General features: G+C 41.1%; 1 protein-coding gene and 1 long non-coding RNA gene across 9 annotated transcripts in view; one reads left to right on the top strand and one right to left on the bottom strand.

Annotated features, from left to right (window-relative positions):
* LOC141573441 (uncharacterized) overlaps positions 1 to 9,802 on the bottom strand; it is a 58,369-nt gene extending 48,567 nt beyond the window's left edge. For 5 of the 8 annotated variants that reach the window (XR_012499133.1, XR_012499137.1, XR_012499138.1 and 2 more), the window contains exon 1: positions 2,003 to 8,527. This is a non-coding gene — a long non-coding RNA (uncharacterized LOC141573441). Of the gene's footprint in view, positions 1 to 2,002; positions 8,528 to 9,283 lie in introns of those variants that run through there. The other 3 variants (XR_012499136.1, XR_012499135.1, XR_012499134.1) reach the window with 3 other exon arrangements.
* Positions 1 to 20,861, top strand: part of LOC141573439 (junction-mediating and -regulatory protein-like) — a 189,095-nt gene that overhangs the window by 95,917 nt on the left and 72,317 nt on the right. The window lies entirely within an intron of this gene.

Genomic DNA, 20,861 nt, shown 5'->3' with positions numbered 1-20,861 from the left:
CATGGCATCACTGTATAGGAGAAATTGTCATCACAGTAATATCATGGAATTACTTACAAACAAGAGACTGAAATTTTCACTTAACCAAGCCCTGCATGTCTAAATTATATACCTGATAATACTTGACCAGTAGAGATACAGAAGTATAGTAAAAGAGACAGGAAGTATTATTTTCAGTTCCAAAGTGGTTGAAGGCTCTAGAAAATCCTTTCAAAGAACTAGACTCTGAAACATGCCCAGAGAAGGCCTTGAAAATGGAGGTGAGAGAAACACTGAAGAACAACAGTTTCTCAGAATGACGAAGGGCAGAATACCAGAAAAGGGGAAGAGAACATCTAAAGACAAGCCAAATAAATTAAGTAAACTCGATGGATGAGATAATATCAAGGTTAAAGTCAGTCCTATGCAGACTACAAAATGCAGAGGGACTTGTGTGTGACTGCGAATACAGGAAAACAGAAATCTCTTGATCAGAAGATGACATAGAAAAGCACCTGAAAGCCAATGTAAACACTTCTGTTGAACCCTGGGATAAGACAAAGCATGCAAGGCTAGGATTCATAGGAGTCCCAGATGGAAAAGCAAGATATAATAAAAAATTTTTGAAAAGTTATTTGGAAAAAAATCAGACTGAAACTTGCTGAAACGCAAGAAACAATCATCTATAAGAAACCAGGAAGAACACAGCGTCTAAAGCAGGTGGAATCCCAATAGACAAAGCAGCTGTATTATCATTCAAATCATCAAAGTTCATGATCAACCAAGTAATTTTAAATGCACTTAGAGTAAAGCAATGAAGTCACAACAGAACCTTCAGAGGTGTTTCAGCTGATATCTCAACAGATTCATTGTAGGACAGGAAGCAGGGCCAAGACATAGACCAAATTCATGAGAAAATCTGCAGTCTAGTGTAGAGTATGCCACAAGACTGCCCTTCACAATAATGGCCCAAGTAGAGAATTTCACAGAGCGGCCAATCGTAAAAGAATTCAGCAGTTCAAAATTTATCCTAAAAGAAAGATTGAGAATTCAACCCTGAATAGAAAACAAGCAGGATGATCTGGAAATAAGAACACCATCACTGGAAATGCAAAGGTTGCTATGACTTGTAAAGAAAAAACAGGAAGTAGGCAAATTAGATGTCAAAATCGTAAAAATGGGAGAAGGAAGCAGGAAAACATAGGTGATTTTCAGCACTTTACTATGTGAATCAGCTTATAGGACTCTCTGAAACAAACTGAGTGATACATGGCATAATGTCTTTGCAAAACAAACAACAAACAAACAAACAAACACCAAAAGTATACTGTTGACTGACATATATCCAAAGGAATCAAGATCATTCAAAAAAAATACGTAAAGTGATGTCAAGGATCATTCAGCACGAATCGACACAGTATCGCTGCTTGCATGTACACAGCAAAATTTTGTTTAGAAAACAGATGCGTGCATTAATATTCATAAATTTTGTTCCATAAGAGCACATCATGACCTAACGAAATGCCTGTTTTGAATAAAATGGATCCATAGTCCGTGATATAGGCTTATAGCATTCCAACAGGACGAATGAATGGAATATTGAACCCTATGAAGAGAATAAATGGCATATGCCTATAACAATGAAAAGTAGCTCTGCAAAACAGTACTAAGAGCAAAAGAGACAGACAGTAAATTGTACATTGGGATTTTTTTCATTTCATGGAAATTCAGCCCCCATGAAACAAATGGATCCATGTTCTGAGAGTGTGGGTGTTTCAGCAGAAAAGCAACAGACGGATATGCATTCTGGGTGAATGGATATTATGCAATCATAATATTCCTATAGTGGGTCTTTACGTGCTTTTAACTGTTAGAAAGGTTAAAGACGTGTGAATACATAAACTTAAAATTGACACACTTCTCTCCATTTGTACTGTGTATAAAGATCTGCACAAAAGGAAAGAGGGAAGGAAATAAAGGACCATGGGACACTAATGGAGAGAATCACAATTAACTTAGGAACCTCTCATTTGATGCAGCACCTCCTCCAACAATGACAAAATGCAGCAACAATTGGGGATTTCAGTAACTGCTTGAATTCCAGGTGGAATGTTGGTGTGATCTTCATGGCTTGTTGTGGGTGGTGGATCAAAGGTAACTGGGTGGAACCCTGTTGGTGGATCAGTGTCATGGAAAGGCTGCCACCCTCTGTGAAGCTTGGGTTATGTCTCCTGTTCGGGAAGCTGTGTAAGTTCGAGATACTTCTGCCGCCCTATGGCCTGAGTTCACAAGTCAGTTTCCAGAACCTGAAAGGGAAGACAGTGGAAGTTCTGACTGTTTTCAGCTAACTGGTGAGGCTCTGAGGTACTTTCAGACTTGCCCACTCCTGTAGAAGTTGACATAATTGGAGGCACGAAGAGAAGTTGGCAGAAGAGCTGGCTGTACTGATTGAGGAGGGATGCAAACACATTGAAGAGAGTTGTTCTGCTACAATGGAGAATACTGGCATAGAGACATCTGTACAGAATACCACTCTGGAAAGACATTCGTGAGACATATTGATCATCACTGATACTGGCAGAAACCTGTGGAGGGTCAACGTGCACTTGAGGAACGTACTCAATTCACTTCCCCAAGAACGGGTCCAAGATTAATGCCATCTAAAAAAGAAGAGATGTCAGAGATTATAAAAGCCCTCATGTTCTTGGAAGAGGTCATGAGAATCCACACGTCCCAAGGGGCAATTACAAACCAAACTGACATCCAAGCACCAAGTCCTGGTAAGCCTTTTCCCAGGGTTTGGCCTAGCTATGAAGCACTTGCTCTTCCCTCCCCTCCACCCAGGCATCCATTTCAAAGGATCAGCACTTGTGCTGCAATGAAGCCAGTAGGAGCAGAGCAAGCCCCTCCCAGAATCAGAGTTCCTCCACCTTCACATTCTGTACATAATAGTGAGCTCCTCCTTGGTCAACTACTCTCAACTAAAATAGATTAGATTTGAATTCTTAGCTCACACCATGAAATGATGACCTTCCCCTAGATTCAGCAAATTCTGGGGTTATGTCTTCTTTGGGGTGAAGGGAGTGTTGTAAGTGAGGGGAATTTTTGACTGGACTTGAAAATGTATTAGGCCTCAGTTTTTCAATACTGTATAGGTTACTATTATAAGTCAGTTATTGAAATGAACTGTAAAATTCACCATAGACATGTAGGGACACATGATTTGTGGATAGTCTTTTCCCTGCAGTCAAGTCCCAGGTGCAGGTTATCATGGGGGTGCAGGCTTGGATGGGATAAATTGCTTTATCAAACATGATAGGATGATGAAACATTCGCATTGTCGATAGAAGATCACCTGGTTCTCCATAGACTAGCAAAGCTGCAGCTGTGTTCTCATAGCCATAATGCCTCAAGGTGCTATTGGACACAAGCCTACATGTAAATATGTTGTTTGGTTTTCCTTCTGTTTTCCTAGAGAGAAAAGTTGCCCCTTGAAATGACAACATTGGCCAGTATGTGTCATTGGAAGGAAAGGGCACCACATGCACAAGGGAAACCCAGGTTTGGGGTTATTTCATGGTTCCATTATTTATTTCATGGTTCCTGTTGTTGTAGAAGGCATCAACAGTAAAGGGTTCACCTGTTCCCTTCATCACCTTGGACTGCTATTTTACATTCTTTCTGTCTATTTTTCTCTTAGAGATGAAAAACTGGCACCTGAAAATGACAAGTCTGGTTTGTAGATAGATACAGTATCTTTCAAAAATTAACTTCATTTTCATAAAAATCCCAAAACATGTAAATCAATTCCACTTACCATTTGAAAGATTGCAAATGAGGTATCAACAAAATGTGAATAATGGAGTCTTCGGACAAACCCTCCAAACATGGCTGTACAGATAATAGAGCTAAACAAGAATCACATGTTTGTGATTTATGTTTGGAAATTGTTGATTTATTGATGTAAGTTGGCTGAGTACCAGTTCAAACTTCGCTCACTCGCTGCCATGTACACAGCAAGATAAAGATCGACTCACCCAGCCCTTGGCTCAGGACAGTTGCCGAACAGTGGTCTCCTACTTCCAAAGACAGAAAGAGGCCTCACAAAACCTGGAAGGAGGAGAAGGCAAAGTAGAGAATGGAAATCAGTGCAGGACCTGACCTCTGGTGAAGGAACAGCAAAGGTGAAACTCTGTATTACTTGGATACATACTCTCAAGTTGACAGGAAATATGGGATTGAAAGCAGTGCACTGAGTTTTAGAAGAGTGCACAGCAGATGCTTGGCTGACAGAATTCAAAGAGATCATCACACAATAGCCCCACAACTGATTCCCAGATCAAGATCCAACCTGCCAAATTTTAGCTAGCAGAAGATACGCAAGATGAGAAAAACGGCTATGTATGATGTCGCACACTGAGTCTCAATGATCTTGAGGGTGATATGGTTTGTGGTTGGTCCTATCAAGAGAGAAACTGGCCTAAGACCCTAGTGGGAATGCAAACACACTGGCGTACAAGGTTGAGTTTATTGAAATATCCCATGGAAATATCCACTGCATCTGCAGGCCTAGGGATAATTTGGCATTTTGCCAATTGAGCACATGTGGGGCTCAATCAGAGACATCATGCATATGGTCTGCGGGTTCCTGGGGGCCTTGTGTTTGAAATTAGTATCCGAGGCCATAGGATCTGCCATTTTCATAGGCAGGAGTTGGATTAGGGTTTGGTACGTGGCAGAAGTTGAGGGACAGCTCTGTGGTAACCTTCATGGTCCAATGACACAAAGATAAGAGAACAAAGAAGAGTGGTCTAGGTCTGCATAATGAGAAGATGAAGCATTTCCTTCAGCATAAACTGCCAAATGCAGATGCTACATTAGTAATGGCACTGAAATGGTATGGCACCAAGGACAACAAGGTGGGGCTGCGGGATCATTGCAGCAGGCCCTGATGCATGACCTGCTTAGATATGTTTCCACAGGTGTTTCTGTATGCAGAGAAGCTCTGGGAAGAACTTGTACTATTTGGACATTCCCATGGCAATAGAATGTACAAGTGCACTGTCACAAAGGTGTTTTGGAAACACTCCAAAATGACATACAGAAGCCTGCAGAGCAGAAACCCTTTAGAAGCTTCATTTCCACAAGAGGTAAGGTCCTGTGCACTTTCAGAGATGTGACATAAGCATAATAAAAATGAGGAACTAATAACCGACAAGAGTAGGGATTTTACATCACAACAACTGCAACACCAGCAATTAGAGATAAACCACACAACACACAAAGAAAAATGACATGGCGTCACTGTGTAGGAAAAATTGTCCTCACAGGAATATCATGGAATTGCTTAGAAACAAGAGACTAAAACTTTAACTTAACCTTGCCCTGCAAGACTACATTGTATACCTGATAATACTTGAACAGTAGAGCTACAGAAGCATAGTAAAAGAGACAGGAAGTACCATTTCCAATTCCAAAGAGATTGAAGGCTCCAGAAAATTCTTTCAAAGAATATACTCCAAAACACTCCCAGAGAAGGCCTTCAAAACGGAGGTGAGAGAAACACTGAAGAACTACAGTGTCTCAGATTGACAAAAGGCAGAATACCAGAAAAGAGGAATAGAACATGTAACGATGAGACAAATAAAAGAAGAAAACTAGAAAGATGAGATAATATCACGGGTAAAGTCAGTCCAAAGCAGACTACATAATGCAGAGGGACACGTGAGTGTCTGTGAAGACAGCAGAACAAAAATCCCTTGATCAGAAGATGACATAAAAAAGCAACTGAAAACCAATGCAAACACTGCTGTTGAACCCTGGGATAAGACAAAGCATGCAAGGCTAGGATTCATAGGAGTCCAGATGGAAAAGCAAGATATAAAAAAAATTTTTTTGAAAAGTTTTTTGGAAAAAAAATCCGACTGAAATTTGCTGAAATGCAAGAAACAATCATCTATAACAAACCAGGAAGAACACAGAATCTAAAGCAGGCGGATCCCAATAGACATACAAGTAGCTGTATTATCGTTCAAATCATCAATGTTCATGATCAAACCAGTGATTTTAAATGCACCGAGAGGAAAGCAACTAAGTCACAACAGAACCTCCAGATGGGTTTCAGCTGATTTCTCGACAGATTCATTGCAGGACAGGAAGCAGGGAAAAGATATAGACCAAATTCTGAATGAGAAAATCTGCAGTATAGTGTAGCCTGTGTCACAAGACTGCCCTTCACAATACTGGCCAATGTAGAGAATTTCACAGAGTGGCCAATCGTAAAAGAATTCCGCAGTTCAAAATTTATCCTAAAAGAAAGATTGAGAATTCAACCCTGAATAGAAAACAAGCAAGATGATCTGGAAATAAGAAAACCATCATTGGAAATGCAAGATTTGCAATGAGTTGCAAATAATCTACAAGAAGCAGGCAAAGAAGACATCAAAATCCTAAAGATGGGAGAAGGAAGCAGGAAAACATAGGTGATTTTCAGCACTTTGCTATGTGAATGAGCTTATAAGACCCTCTGAAACAAACGGAGTGATACATGGCATAATGTGTTTGCAACACAAAGAACAAACATACAAACAACAAAAGCGTATGGTTGACTGACATACATCTGAAGGAACCAAGATAATTCACAACAAAATAGTCAAAGAGATGTCAAGTATCTTTCAGCATGCATAGACATATTATCACTCCTTGCATGTATCCAAAACACTTGTATTAAGAAAACAGATGTGTTCATTAATATTTATAAATATTGATTCATAAGAGAATATTGTGACCTAACCCAAATGCCTATTTTGAATAAAATGGATCCATAGTCCATAATATATTCTTACATGCTTTCCAACAGAATGAATGAATGGCATACTGAACCCTACGAGGAGAATAAAAGGCATATGCCTATAACAAAGACAAGCAGCTCTGCAAAACCGTACTAAGAGCAAAAGAGACAAACAGTAAAGTGTACATTGGGATTAGTTTAATTTCTAGGAAATTCAGACCCCATGAAACCAATGGATGTAACTTCTGAGAGTGTGGGAGTTTCAGCAGAAAAGCAACAGAAAGATAAGCATACTGGGTGAATGGATATTATGAAAGCATAAGATTACTATTGTGTGTCTTTGGGTACTGTTAACTGTTAGAAAGTTTAAACACGTGTGAATTGATAAACTTAAAATGGACACATCACCCTCCCTTTGTTTGTGTCTAGTGACCTGCACAAAAGAAAAGAGGAAAGAAAAAAAGGAACATGGGATGCTAATGGTGAGAATCACACTAATCTTAGGAACCTCCAGTCTGTTGAAGCCCCTCCCCCAACACTGACAAGATTCAGCAACCATTGGGAATGGCAGTTACTGTTTGAATTCCAGGTGGAATGTTTGTTTGTTCCAAGTGGCTTGTTGTGGCTGGTGGATCCAAGGTAACTGGGAAGAACCCTGTGGGTGGATCAGTGTCATGGAAGGGCTGCCGCCCTCTGTGAAACTTGGGTTATTTCTCCTGATCGGGAAGCTGTGTAGGTTCAAGATACTGCTGCTGCCCAATGGCCTGAGTACACGGGTCAGTTTCCAGAACCTGAAAGGGCAGACAGTGGAAGTTCTGCCTGTCTTCAGCTTATTGGTGAAATTCTGAGGTACTTTCAGACTGCCCAGTCCTGTAGAAGTCGACTTTATGGGAGGCACAAAGAGAAGTTGGCAGAAGAGCTGGCTGTTCAAATTGAAGAGAGATGCGAACACAATGATGAGAATTGTTCTGCTACAATGGAGAATACTGGCATGGAGACTTCTGTACAGAATACCAGGCTCAGAAGTCATTCATGAGACATATTGGGCCTCACTGATACTGGCAGAAACCTGTGGATGTTCAACGTGCACTTGAGAAAAGATTTCAATTCACTGCTCCAAGAACGGCACCAAGAACCCTGCTGTCTAAAACAGAAGAAATGGCAGAGATGATAAAATCGCTCATGTTCTTGGAATAGATTGTGAGAATCCACACGTCCCAAGGGGCAATTATTAACCACTCAGTCCACCAACAACCAAGCCCTGGTAAGCCATTTCAAAGGGTTGGGTCTAGATATCAAGCAATTGCTCTTCCCTCCCCTCTTCTCAGGCATCGATTTCAAAGGATCAGCACCTGAGCTGCAATGAAGCCAGTAAGAGCAGAGCAAGCCCGTCCTAGAATCAGAGTTCTTCCACATTCACATTCTGTGCACAACAGTGTTCTCCTCCATGGCCAACTACTCTCAACTAAAATAGATTGGAATTGAAATCTTAGCTCACACCACGAAATGTTGATCTTCCCCTAGATTCAGGGAATTCTGGTGTTATGTCTTCTTTTGGGTGAAGTGAGTGTGGTAAGTGAGGGGAATCTTTGACTGAAGTTGAATATGTATTAGGCCTCAGATTTTTAAAACATTATAATTTTGTATTCTAAGTCACTTTTAAACAGGAACTGTAAAAGTCGCCATAGAGTTGTAGGAACACATGTTGTAAATTGTCTTTTCCCTTCAGTCCAGTCCCGGGTGCAGGTTATCATGGGGGTGCAGTCTTGGATGGGTTAAACTGCTTTACAAACATGATCAGATGATTAAACATTCTCATTGTGGATGGAAGAGCACCTGGTTCTCCATAGACTAGCAAAGCTGCAGCAGTTTTCTCATAACTACAATGCATCTAGGTGCTATTGGAACCAAGCCTATGTGCAAATATATTCTTTGGGGTTCCTTGTGTTGTCCTAGAGAGAAAAGTTGCCCCTTGAACCACCAAAATTAGCCAGTATGTGTCTTTGGGAGAAAGGGCACCACATGAACAAGGGAAACCCAAGGTGGGGGTTATTTCAAGGTTCCGATAGTTATTGCATGGTTCCTGTTGTTGTTGAAGGCATCAAGAATAAAGGGTCCACCTGTCCCCTTCATCAATTTGGACTGCTTTTTTACATTCTTTCTATTTTTCTCTTAGAGCGTACAATGTGGTACCTGAAAATGACAAGTCTTTTTTGTAGCTAGACACATTATGTTTCAAAAATTGACTTCATTTTCAAACAAATCCCAAAATATTTCAATCAATTCCATTAACCATTTGAAAGGCTGCAAATGAGGTATCAACACAGTGTAAATACAGAAGTTTTCTGGCAAAAACTCCCACCGTGTCTATACAGATAAAATAGCTACACAAGAATCACATGTATCTGAGTTATGTCTGGAAAGTGATTATTTATCAATGTCCAGCTGGCAGAGTACCAGTGCAAACTTCGCTCACTCGCTGCCATATACAAAGCAAGATAAACATCGACTCACCCAGCCCTTGGCTCAAGACAGTTGCCGAACAGTAGACTCTTACTTCCAAAGACAGAAAGAGTCCTCACAAAACCTGGAAGGGGGACAAGGCAAAGTAGAGAATGGAAATCATTGGAAGACCTGACAACTGGTGAAGGAGCAGCAAAGGTGAAACTCTGTTTTACTTGCACGCAAACTCTCAACCAGACAGAAAACACAGGATTGAAACTGGTGCACTGAGTGTTGGAAGAGTTCACAGCAGATTCTTGGCTGACAGAACTCAAAGAAATCACCACAAAATAGCCCCACAATTCATTCCCAGACATAGATCCGAGCTACCAATTTTGAGCTAGCACAGGATGTGCAAGGTGAGGGACAGGGCTTTGGATGAGGGCACACACTGAATCTCAGTGATCTGGAGGGTGTTGTGGATTTTGGTTGGTCCTATCAAGAGAGAAAACCAGCCTTGGACCCAAATGAGAAAGCAACAACCCTGGCGTGTGAAGTTGAGTTTATTGAAATATACCATGGCCACATCCACTGCATCTGCAGACCCAGGGACCAATATGGCATTTTGCCATTAGAGCAAGAGTTGGGCTCAATCAGAGCCATCATGCATCTGGTCTGAGGGTTCAAGGGGGCCTTGTGGTTGAATTCAGGGTGCAAAGCCATAGGATCTGCCACTTTCATAGTAAGAACTGGAATTATGGTTTGGTATGAGGCAGAGGATGCAGGTCAGCTATGTGGTAGCTTTCATGGTCAAATGCCACTAGGATGAGTGAACAAAGAACTGTGGTCTAGGTCCACAGCATGAGAAGATGCAGCATTTCCTTCAGCAATATCTCCCAAATGCACATGCTACATTTGGGATGGCACTGATATATTATGTCATCGAGGACCCCAAGGTGGGGCTGCGGGTTCATTGCAGCAGTCCCTGATGCATGACATCCTTAGATGTGTTTCCACTGGTGCTTCTGTAGACAGAGTAGCTTTGGAAGAACTGGTACTTTTGGGACATTCCCATGGCAATGGAAAGGACAAACGCACAGTCATGATGGTGTTTTGGAAACACCCCAAAATGGCATACAGCAGCCTGCAGAACAGAAATCTTTTAGAAGCATCGTTTCCACAAGTGGTAGGGTTCTGTGCACTTTCAGAGCTGCGACTTAAGCATAATAAAAATAAGGTTCTACTAAATGACAAGAATAGGGTTTGTTCATCACAACAACTGCAACACCAGCAATTAGAGAGATACCACACAACATACACAAAAAAAGGCATGGCACCACTGTCTAGGAAATATTCTTCCGCAAAAATATCATGCAATTGCATGCAACCAAGAGACTAAAACTTTCACTTAACCAAGTCAGGCAAGTCTAAAATATATACATGATAATACTTGACATGTAGAGATACAGAATTATAGCAAAAGAGACAAGAAGTACAATTTGCAGTTCCAAAGAGATTGAAGGCTCCAGAAAATCCTTTCAAAAAACTAGACTCCAAAACACTACCAGAGGAAACCTTGAAAAAGGATGTGACAGAAACAGTGAAGAGCAATAGTGTCTCAGAATCACAAAGGCAGAATACCAGAAAATGGTAACAGAACATTTAAACATGAGCCAAATAAAATCAGAAAACTCGATGGATGACATAATAGCAGGGGTAAAGTAAGTACTAAGCAGACTACATAATGCAGAGGGATTCGTGAGTGACTGCGAAGACAGGAGAAAAGAAATCCTTTGATCAGAAGATGACATAGAAAAACAACTGAAAATCAATGCAAAAACTGCTGTTGAATCCTGGGATAAGATAAAGCATGCAAGTCTAGTATTCATAGGAGTCCCAGATGTAAAAGCAAGATATATAAAAATAAAAGTTTGAAAAGATATTTGGAAAAAAATCAGACTGAAATTTGCTGAAATGCAGGTCACAAACTTCTATAAGATACCAGGAAAAACACAGCATCTAAAGCAGGCGGAATCCCAATAGACCTACAAGCATCTGTATTATCATTGAAATCAAAATTCATGATAAAACTAGTGATAATATATGCAACTAGAGGAAAGCAACCAAGTCACAACAGAACCCCCAGAGGGGTTTCAGCTGATAACTCGACTGAATCATTGCAGGAGACAGGAAGCAGAGCCAAGATATAGGCCAAATTCTCAATGAGAATATCTGCAGTCTATTGTAGCCTATAACACAAGAATGCCCTTCACAATACTGGGCGATGGAGAGAATTTCACAGAGCGGCCAATCGTAAAAGAATTCCACAGTTCAAAATTTATCCTAAAAGAAAGATTGAGAATTCATCCCTGAATAGAAAATAAGCAAGATGATCTGGAAATAAGAAAATCATCATTGGAAATGCAAGAGGTGCAATGAGTTGCAAAGAATAAACAAGAAGTAGGCAAAGAGCACATGAAAATCCTAAAGTTGGGAGAAGGAAGCAGGAAAACATAGGTGATTTTCAGCACTTTACTATGTGAATCAGCTTATATGCTCTGAAGCATACGGAGTGATGCATGGCATAATGTGTTTGCAAAACAAACAACAAACATAGAAACAAATACCAAAGCATACGGTAGAATGACATATATCTGAAGGACACAAGATAATTCAAAACAATACTCAAAGTGATGTGAAGTATATTTCGGCACTCATCGACACAGTACCACGGCTTGCATGTACACAACAAACTTAAAATTAGAAAACAGAAGCATGCATTAATATTCATAAATATTGATTCATAGGAGCACAAAGTGACCTAACCCAAATGCCTATTTTGAATAAAATGGATCCATAGTCCATGATATAGTCTTACATGCTTTCCAACAGGATGAATGAATGGCATATACAACCCTATGAAGAGAATCAAAGGCATATGCCTATAACAAAGACAAGCAGCTCTGCAAAACTATACTAAGTGCAAAAGAGACAAACAGTAAAGTGTACATTGGGATTAGTTTAATTTCTAGGAAATTCAGACCCCATGAAACCAATGGATGTAAGTTCTGAGAGTGTGGGAGTTTCAGCAGAAAAGCAACAGACGGATATGTATACTGGGTGAATGGATATTACGCAAACATAATATTACTATAGTGTGTCTTTGGGTACTGTTAACTGTTAGAAAGTATAAACACGTGTGAATCGATAAACTTAAAATGGACACACCTCCCTCACTTTGTATGTGTCTAGTGATCTGCACAAAAGGAAAGAGGGAAGGAAAAAAGGAACATGGGATGCTAATGGAGAGAATCACACTTACCTTAGGAAACTCTAGTCTGTTGTATCCCCTCCCCCAACACTGACATATTCAGCAAATATTGGGAATGGCAGTTACTGTTTGAATTCCAGGTGGAATGTTGGTTTCTTCCGCATGGCTTGTTGTGGTTGGTGGATCCAAGGTAACTGGGCAGAACCCTGTGGGTTGATCAGTGTCATGGAAGGGCTTCCACCCTCTGTGGAGATTGGCTTAAGTCTTTTGTTCGGGAAGCTGTGTAAGTTCGAGATACTGCTGCTGCCCAATGGCCTGAGTACACGGGTCAGTTTCCAGAACCTGAAAGGGCAGACAGTGGAAGTTCTGCCTGTCTTCAGCTTACCGGTGAGGCTCCGAGGTACTTTCAGACTTGCCCAGTCCTGAAGAAGTCGACTTTATGGGAGGCACAAAGAGAAGTTGGCAGAAGAGCTGGCTGTTCAAATTGAGGAGAGATGCGAACACAATGATGAGAGTTGTTCTGCTACAATGGAGAATACTGGCATGGAGACTTCTGTACAGAATTCCAGGCTCAGAAGTCATTCATGAGACGTATTGTGCCTCACTGATACTGGCAGAAACCTGTGGAGTTTCAACGTGTACTTGAGAAAATTACTCAATTCACTGCTTCAAGAACGAGTCCAAGATTCCTGCCGTCTAAATCAGAAGAGATGTCAGAGATGATAAATGCGCTCGTGTTCATGGAAGGGGTTGTGAGAATCCACACGTCCCAAAGGGCAATTACAAACCACACAGAACACTAAGCACCAAACCCTGGTAAGCCTTTTCCCAGGGTTGGGCATAGCTATCAACCAGTTGCGCTCCCCTCCCCCCAAACTCAGTCATCAATTTCCAAGATCAGCACCTGTGCTGCAATGAAGCCATTAGGAGCAGAGCAAACCCTTCCTTGATTCAGAGTTCCTCCAACTTCAGATTCAGTTCACAACAGTGAACTCCTCCATGGTCAACTACTCTCGACAATAATAGACGCGATTTCAATTCTTAGATCACACCACGAAATTATGACTTTCCCCTAGATTCAGCAATTTCCGGTGTTATGTGTTCTTTGTGGTGAAGAGAGTGTAGTAAGTGAAAGTAATCTTTGGCTGAACTTGAATATATATTGGCCCCAGGTTTTCGAGTATAGGTTAGTTTTGTAATTCAGTTTTGAAATGAACTGAATAAGTCACCATAGACATGTAGGAACACATGTTTTGTGGATTGTCTTTTCCCTTCATTCAAATCCCAGGTGCAAGTTACCATCGGGGTGCAGTCTTGGATGGGTTAAATAGCTTTACCAAAAATGATCGGGTGATTAAACATTCTCATCGCTGATAGAAGAGCACCTGGTTCTCCATAGACTAGGAAAGCTGCAGCAGTGTTCTCATAGCTATAATGCCTCTAGTTGCTATTGGATCCAAGCATACACGTAAATAAGTTGTTTAGGTTTCCTTGTGTTTTATTAGAGAGAAATGTTACACCTTGAACTGCCATCATTGTCCAGAAAGTGTCATTGGGAAGAACGGTCAACCCATGCACTACGGAAATCCAGAGTGGGGGTAAATTCATGTTTCCAATACTTATTGCATGATTCCAGGTGTTGAAGAAGGCATCAACAGTAAAGGGTTCACCTGCCCCCTTCATCCCTTAGGAATGCTATTTTACATTTTATTTGTCTCTTAGAGCTGACAAAAAGGCACCTGAAAATTACAAGTCTAATTTGTAGCTAGATACATTATGTTTTGAATATTGACCTCATTTTCAAATAAATCCCAAAATTTGTCAATCAATTCCATTAATCTTTTGAAAGACTGCCACTGAGGTATCAACACAATGCCAATACTGGAGCCTTCGGGCAAACTCTTCCACAATGGCTGTACAGATAATAGAGCAAAACAAGAATCAAATGTCTGTGAGTTATCTCTGGAAAGTGTTGGTTTATCAATGTCCATTTGGCAGAGTACCAATGCAAACTTCGCTCACTCGCTGCCATGTACACAGCAAGTTAAAGAACGACTCACACAGCCCTTGGCTCAGGACAGTTGACGAACAGGTTCTCTTACTTCCAAAGACAGAAAGAGGCCTCACAAAACCTGGAAGGAGGAGAAAGCAAAGTAGAGAATGGAAATCATTGCAGGACGTGACCTCTGGTTAAGGAGCAGCAAAGGTGTAACTCTGTTTTAATTGGATGGACACTCTCAAGAGGACAGGACACATGGGATTGAAAGTGGTGCACTGAGTGTTAGAAGAGTCCACAGCAGATGCTTGGCTGACAGAACTCAAAGAAAGCATCATACAATAGCCCCAAAATTGATTCCCAGAGCAAGATCGGATCTGCCAAATTTTAGCTAGCAGAGGCTGTGCAAGATGAAGGAAAGGGCAATGGATGACGGCACACATTGAGTCTCAGTGATCTTGAGGGTTTTGTGGATTGTTTTTTGTCCTATCATGAGAGCAAACTGGCCTGAGACCCCAATCGAAAGCAACCACAGTGGCGTGCAAGGCTGATTTTATCAAAATACCCCATGGAGATATCTACTGCATCTGCAGTCCCAGTGACCAATTTGGAATTTTGACAATCTAGTACGTGTGGGGCTCAATCAGAGCCATCATGCATCTGGTCTAGGGTTACTGGGGGTCTTGTGGATGAAATCAGAATCCAAGGCCACAGGATCTGCCACTTTCATAGGCAGGACTGGGATTAGGGTTTGGTACGTGGAAGAGGATGCAGGACAGCACTGTGGTAGCCTTCATAATCCTATGCCACAAAGATGAGAGAACAAAGAATAGTGGTCTAGGTCCGCAGCATCAGAAGATGAAACATTTGCTTCAGCATAATCGGCCAAATGTAAATTCTACATTAGAAATTGCTCTGACATGGTATGGCACTGAGGACAACAAAGTGGGTCTGTGGGTTGATTGCACCAGTCCCTGATGCATGACCTCCTTAGATATGTTTCCACAGGTGTTGCTGTATACAGAGATTCTCTGGAAAGGACTTGTAATATTGGGACATTCCCATGGCAATAGAAAGGAAAAGCGGACTGACCGATGGTGTTTTGGAAACACTCAAAAATGACATACAGCAGCCTGCAGAGCAGAAACCATTTAGAAGCTTCATTTCAACAAGAGGTACAGTCCTGTGCACTTCCATAGCTGTGACATAAGTGTAATAAATATGAGGTTCTAATAAACGACAATAGTAGGGTTTGTTCATCACAACAACTGCAACACAAGCAATTAGAGATAAACCAAACAACACAAACATAAATACAACATGGCATCACTGTATAGGAAAAATTGTCCTCACAGGATTATCATGGAATTGCTTACAACCAAGAGACAAAAATTTTCACTTAAACAAGCCCTGCAAGTATAAATTATATATAGGGTAATGCTTTCCCAGTAGAGATACAGAAGTATAGTAAAAGAGACAGGAAGTACCATTTTCAGTTCCAAAGATATTGAAGACTCCAGAAAATTCTTTCAATGAACTAGACTATGAAACACTCCCAGAGAAAACCTTGAAAACAGAGGCGAAAGAAACACTGAAGAATAACAGTGTCTCAGAATGAGAAAAGGCAGAATACCAGAAAAGGGGAAGAGAATATCTAAAAATGAGCCAAATAAAATCAGAAGACTCGATGGATGAGAAAATATCACGGGTAAAGTCAATCCTAAGCAAACTACATAATGCAGAGGGACTCGTGAGTGACTGTGAAGACAGGAGAACAAAAATCCCTTCAAAAGAAGATGACATAGAAAAGAAACTGAAAACCAATGTAAACACTGCTGTTGAACCCTGGGATAAGACAAAGCATGAAAGGCTAGTATTCAAAGGGGTCACAGATGGAATAGCAAGATATATAAAAATAAATAACTTTTAAAATGTATTGGAAAAAAATCAGACTGAAACTTGCTGAAAGGCAAGAAACAATCATCAATACAAAACAAGGAAACAAACAAAGTCCAAAGCATTTGGAATCAAAATAGACCTACAAGCAGCTGTATTATTACTCAAATCATCAAAGTTCACGATAAACCCAGTGATTTTAAATGCACCTAGATAAAAGCAACTTAGTCACAACAAAACTCCAGATGGGCTTCAGCTGATATCTCGACAGATTCATTGCAGGACAAGAAGCAGGGACAAGTCATAGACCAATTTCTGAATAAGAAAATCTGCAGTCTAGTGTAGCCTATGCCACAAGACTGCCCTTCACAATACTGGGCGATGGAGAGAATTTCACAGAGAGGCCAATCATAAAAGAATTCAGCAGTTCAAAATTTATTCTAAAAGAAAGATTGAGAATTATATCCTGAATAGAAAACAAGCAAGATGACCTTGAAATAAGAAAACCATCATTGGAAATGCAAGAGGTGCAATGAGTTGCAAAGAATAACCAAGAAGTAGGCAAAGAAGATGTAAACATCCTAAAGCTGGGAGAAGGAAGCAGGAAAACATAGGTGATTTTCAGCACTTTACTATGTGAATCAGCTTATATGACCCTCTGAAGCATACGGAGTGATACATGGCATAATGCGCTTGCAAAACAAATAACAAACAAACAAACAAGCACCAAAAGCATATGGTTGACTGACATATATCCAAAGGACACGAAATAATTAAAAAAAATACTCAAAGTGATGTCAAGTATCATTCAGCATGCATCGACACAGTATCACTGCTTGCATGTACACAACAAACTTGTATTTAGAAAACAGATGCATGCATTAATATTCATAAATATTGATTCATAAGAGCATATAATGACCTATCCCAAAGGCCTAATTTGAATAAAATGGATCCACCGTCCGTGACGTAGTCTTACATGCCTTCCAACAGGATGAATGAATGACATATTCAACCCTATGAAGAGAATAAAAGGCATATCTCTATAACAAAGACAAGTAGCTCTGCAAAACTGTACTAAGAACAAAAAAGACAGACACTAATGTGTACATAGGGATTAGTTTCATTTCTAGGAAATTCAGACCCCATGAAAAAAATGGATGGAAGTTCTGAGAGTGTGGGGGTTTCAGCAGAAATGCAACAGACATATATGCATACTGGGTGAATGGTTATAACGCAAACAGAAGATCACTATAGTGTGTCTTTGGGTACTGTTAACTGTTAGAAAGTTTAAACACGTGTGAATCGATAAACTTAAAATGGACACACCTACCTCCCTTTGTATGTGTCTAGTGATCTGAACAAAAGGAAAGACGGAAGGAAAAAAATGAACATGGGAAGCGAATGGAGAGAATCACACTTATCTTAGGAACCTCTAGTCTGTTGTAGCCCTCCCTTAACACTGACAAGATTCAGCAACCATTGGAAATGGCAGTTACCGTTTGAATTCCAGGTGGAATGTTGGTTTGTTCCGCGTGGCTTGTTGTGGTTGGTGGATCCAAGGGAACTGGGCAGAACCCTGTGGGTTGATCAGTGTCATGAAAGGGCTTCCGTCCTGTGTGAAGCTAGGGTTATTTCTCCTGATCGGGAAGCAGTGTAATTTCAAGAAACTGCTGCTGCCCAATGGCCTCAGTTCACGGGTGAGTTTCCAGAACCTGAAAGGGCAGAAAGTGGTACTTCTGCAAATCTTCAGCTTACCGGTGAGGCTCCGAGGTACTTTCAGACTTGCCCAGTCCTGAAGAAGTCGACTTTATGGGAGGCACAAAGAGAAGTTGGCAGAAGAGCTGGCTGTTCAAATTGAGGAGAGATGCGAACACAATGATGAGAGTTGTTTTGCTACAATGGAGAATACTGGCATGGAGACTTCTGTACAGAATACCAGGCTCAGAAGTCATTCATGAGACCTATTGGGCCTCACTGATACTGGCAGAAACCTGTGGAGGGTCAAAGTGCACTTGAGAAATGTACTCAATTCACTGCTCCAAGAACGGGTCCAAGAACCCTGCCGTCTATAACAGAAGAAATGGCAGAGACGATAAAAGCCCTCATGTTTTTGGAATAGGTCGTGAGAATCCCCACATCCCAAGGGGCAATTACAAACAACTCAGACCACTAAGCGCCAAATCCTGGTAAGCCTTTTCAAAACTTTGGGTCTAGATATCAAGCACTTGCTCTTCCCTCCCCTCCACTCAGGCATCGATTTCAAATGATCAGCACCTGAGCTGCAATGAAGCCAGTAGGAGCAGAGCAAGCACCACCTAAAATCAGAATTCCTCCACATTGACATTCTGTGCACAACAGTGTTCTCCTCCATTGTCAACTACTCTCAACTAAAATAGATTGGAAATGAATTCTTAGCTCACACCACGAAATGAAGACCTTCCCCTAGATTCAGGAAATTCTGGTGTTATGTCTTCTTTGGGGTGAAGTGAGTGTGGTAAGAGAGGGGAATATCTGACTGAAGTTGAATATGTATTAGTCCTCAAATCTTTAAGACACTATATGTTAGTATTGTAAGTCATTTTTGACATGAACTGTAAAAGTCGCCATAGACTTGTCAGGACACGTGATTTGTGGATTGCCTTTTCCCTTCAGTCAAGACCCGTTTGCATGTTATCATAGGGGTGCAGTCTTAAATGGGTTAAGTTGCTTTACCAAACATGATCGGATGATTAAACATTCTCATTGTGGATAGAAAAGCACCTGGTTCTCCATAGACTAGCAAAGCTGCAGCAGTTTTCTCATAACTACAATGCATCTAGGTGCTATTGGAACCAAGCCTACATGTACATATGTTGTTTCAGTTTCCTTCTGTTTTCCTACAGAGGAAAGTTGCCCCTTGAACCGCGAAAATTAGCAAGTATGTGTATTTGGGAGAAAGGGCACCACATGCACAAGGGAAACCCAGGGTTGGGGTTATTTCAAGGTTCTGATAGTTATTGCATGTTTCCTCTTGTTGTTGAAGGCATCAAGAATAAAGGGTCCACCTGTCCCCTTCATCAATTTGGACTGCTTTTTTACATTTTTTCTGTATATATTTCTCTTAGAGCTGACAATGTGGTACCTGAAAATGACAAGTCTTGTTTGTAGCTAGACACATTATGTTTCAAAAATTGACTTCATTTTCAAACAAATCCCAAAATATTTCAATCAATTCCATTAACCATTTGAAAGACTGCTGATGAGGTATCAACACAATGTAAATACAGTTTTCTGGCAAAAACTCCCACCATGTCTATTCAGATAAAATAGCTAAAGAAGGATCACATGTTTCTGAGTAATGTCTGGAAAGTGATGATTTATCAATGTCCAGCTGGCAGAGTACCAGTGCAAACTTCGCTCACTCGCTGCCATGTACAAAGCAAGATTAATATCGACTCATCAAGCCCTTGGCTCAGGACAGTTGCCGAACAGTGGTCTCTTTCTTCCAAACACAGAAAGAGGCCTCACAAAACCTGGAAGGAGGAGAAGGCAAAATAGAGAATGGAAATCTTTGGAGGACCTGACCACTGGTGAAGGAGTAGCAAAGGTGAAACTCTGTTTTACTTGGACACACACTCTCAAGCAGACAGGAAACACGCGATTGAAATTGGTGCACTGAGTGTTGGAAGAGTTCACAGCAGATTCTTGGCTGACAGAACTCAAAGAAATCACCGCAAAATAGCCCCACAATTGATTCCCAGATCTAGATGCGAGCTGCCAAATTTGAGCTAGCACAGGCTGCCCAAGATGAGGGAAAGGGCTTTGGATGAGGGCACAAAATGAATCTCAGTGATCTGGAGGGTGTTGTGGATTTTGGTTGGTCCTATCAAGAGAGAAAACCGGCCTGGGACCCAAATGAGAAAGGAACCACACTGGCGTGTGAAGTTGAGTTTCTCAAAATATCCCATGGCCACATCCACTACATCTGCAGACCCAGGGACCAATATGGCAGTTTGCCAAAAGATCACGTGTGGGGTTCAATCAGAGCCATCATGCATTTTGTCTGAGGGTTCAAGGGGGCCTTGTGGTTGAATTCAGGATCCAAAGCCATAGGATCTGCCACTTTCATAAGCAGGATTGGAATTAGGGTTTGGTACGATGCAGAGAATGCAGGTCTGCTCTGTGGTAGCTTTCATGGTTAAATGCCACAAGGATGAGTGAACAAAGAAGAGTGGTCTAGGTCCACAGCATGAGAAGATGCAGCATTTCCTTCAGCAATATCTCCCAAATGCAGATGCTACATTTGGGATGGCACTGATATATTATGTCATCGAGGACCCCATGGTGGGGCTGCAGGATCATTGCAGCAGTCCCTGAAGCATGACACCCTTAGATGTGTTTCCACTGGTGTTTCTGTAGACAGAGAAGCTTTGGAAGAACTTGTACTTTTGGGACATTCCCATGGCAATAGAAAAGGACAAGCACACAGTCACGATGGTGTTTTG

The sequence above is a fragment of the Camelus bactrianus genome, chromosome 15 (assembly GCF_048773025.1).
Source record: "Camelus bactrianus isolate YW-2024 breed Bactrian camel chromosome 15, ASM4877302v1, whole genome shotgun sequence".
Classification (NCBI taxonomy): domain Eukaryota; kingdom Metazoa; phylum Chordata; class Mammalia; order Artiodactyla; family Camelidae; genus Camelus; species Camelus bactrianus.
This window is presented reverse-complemented; position numbering and strand designations above follow the sequence as displayed.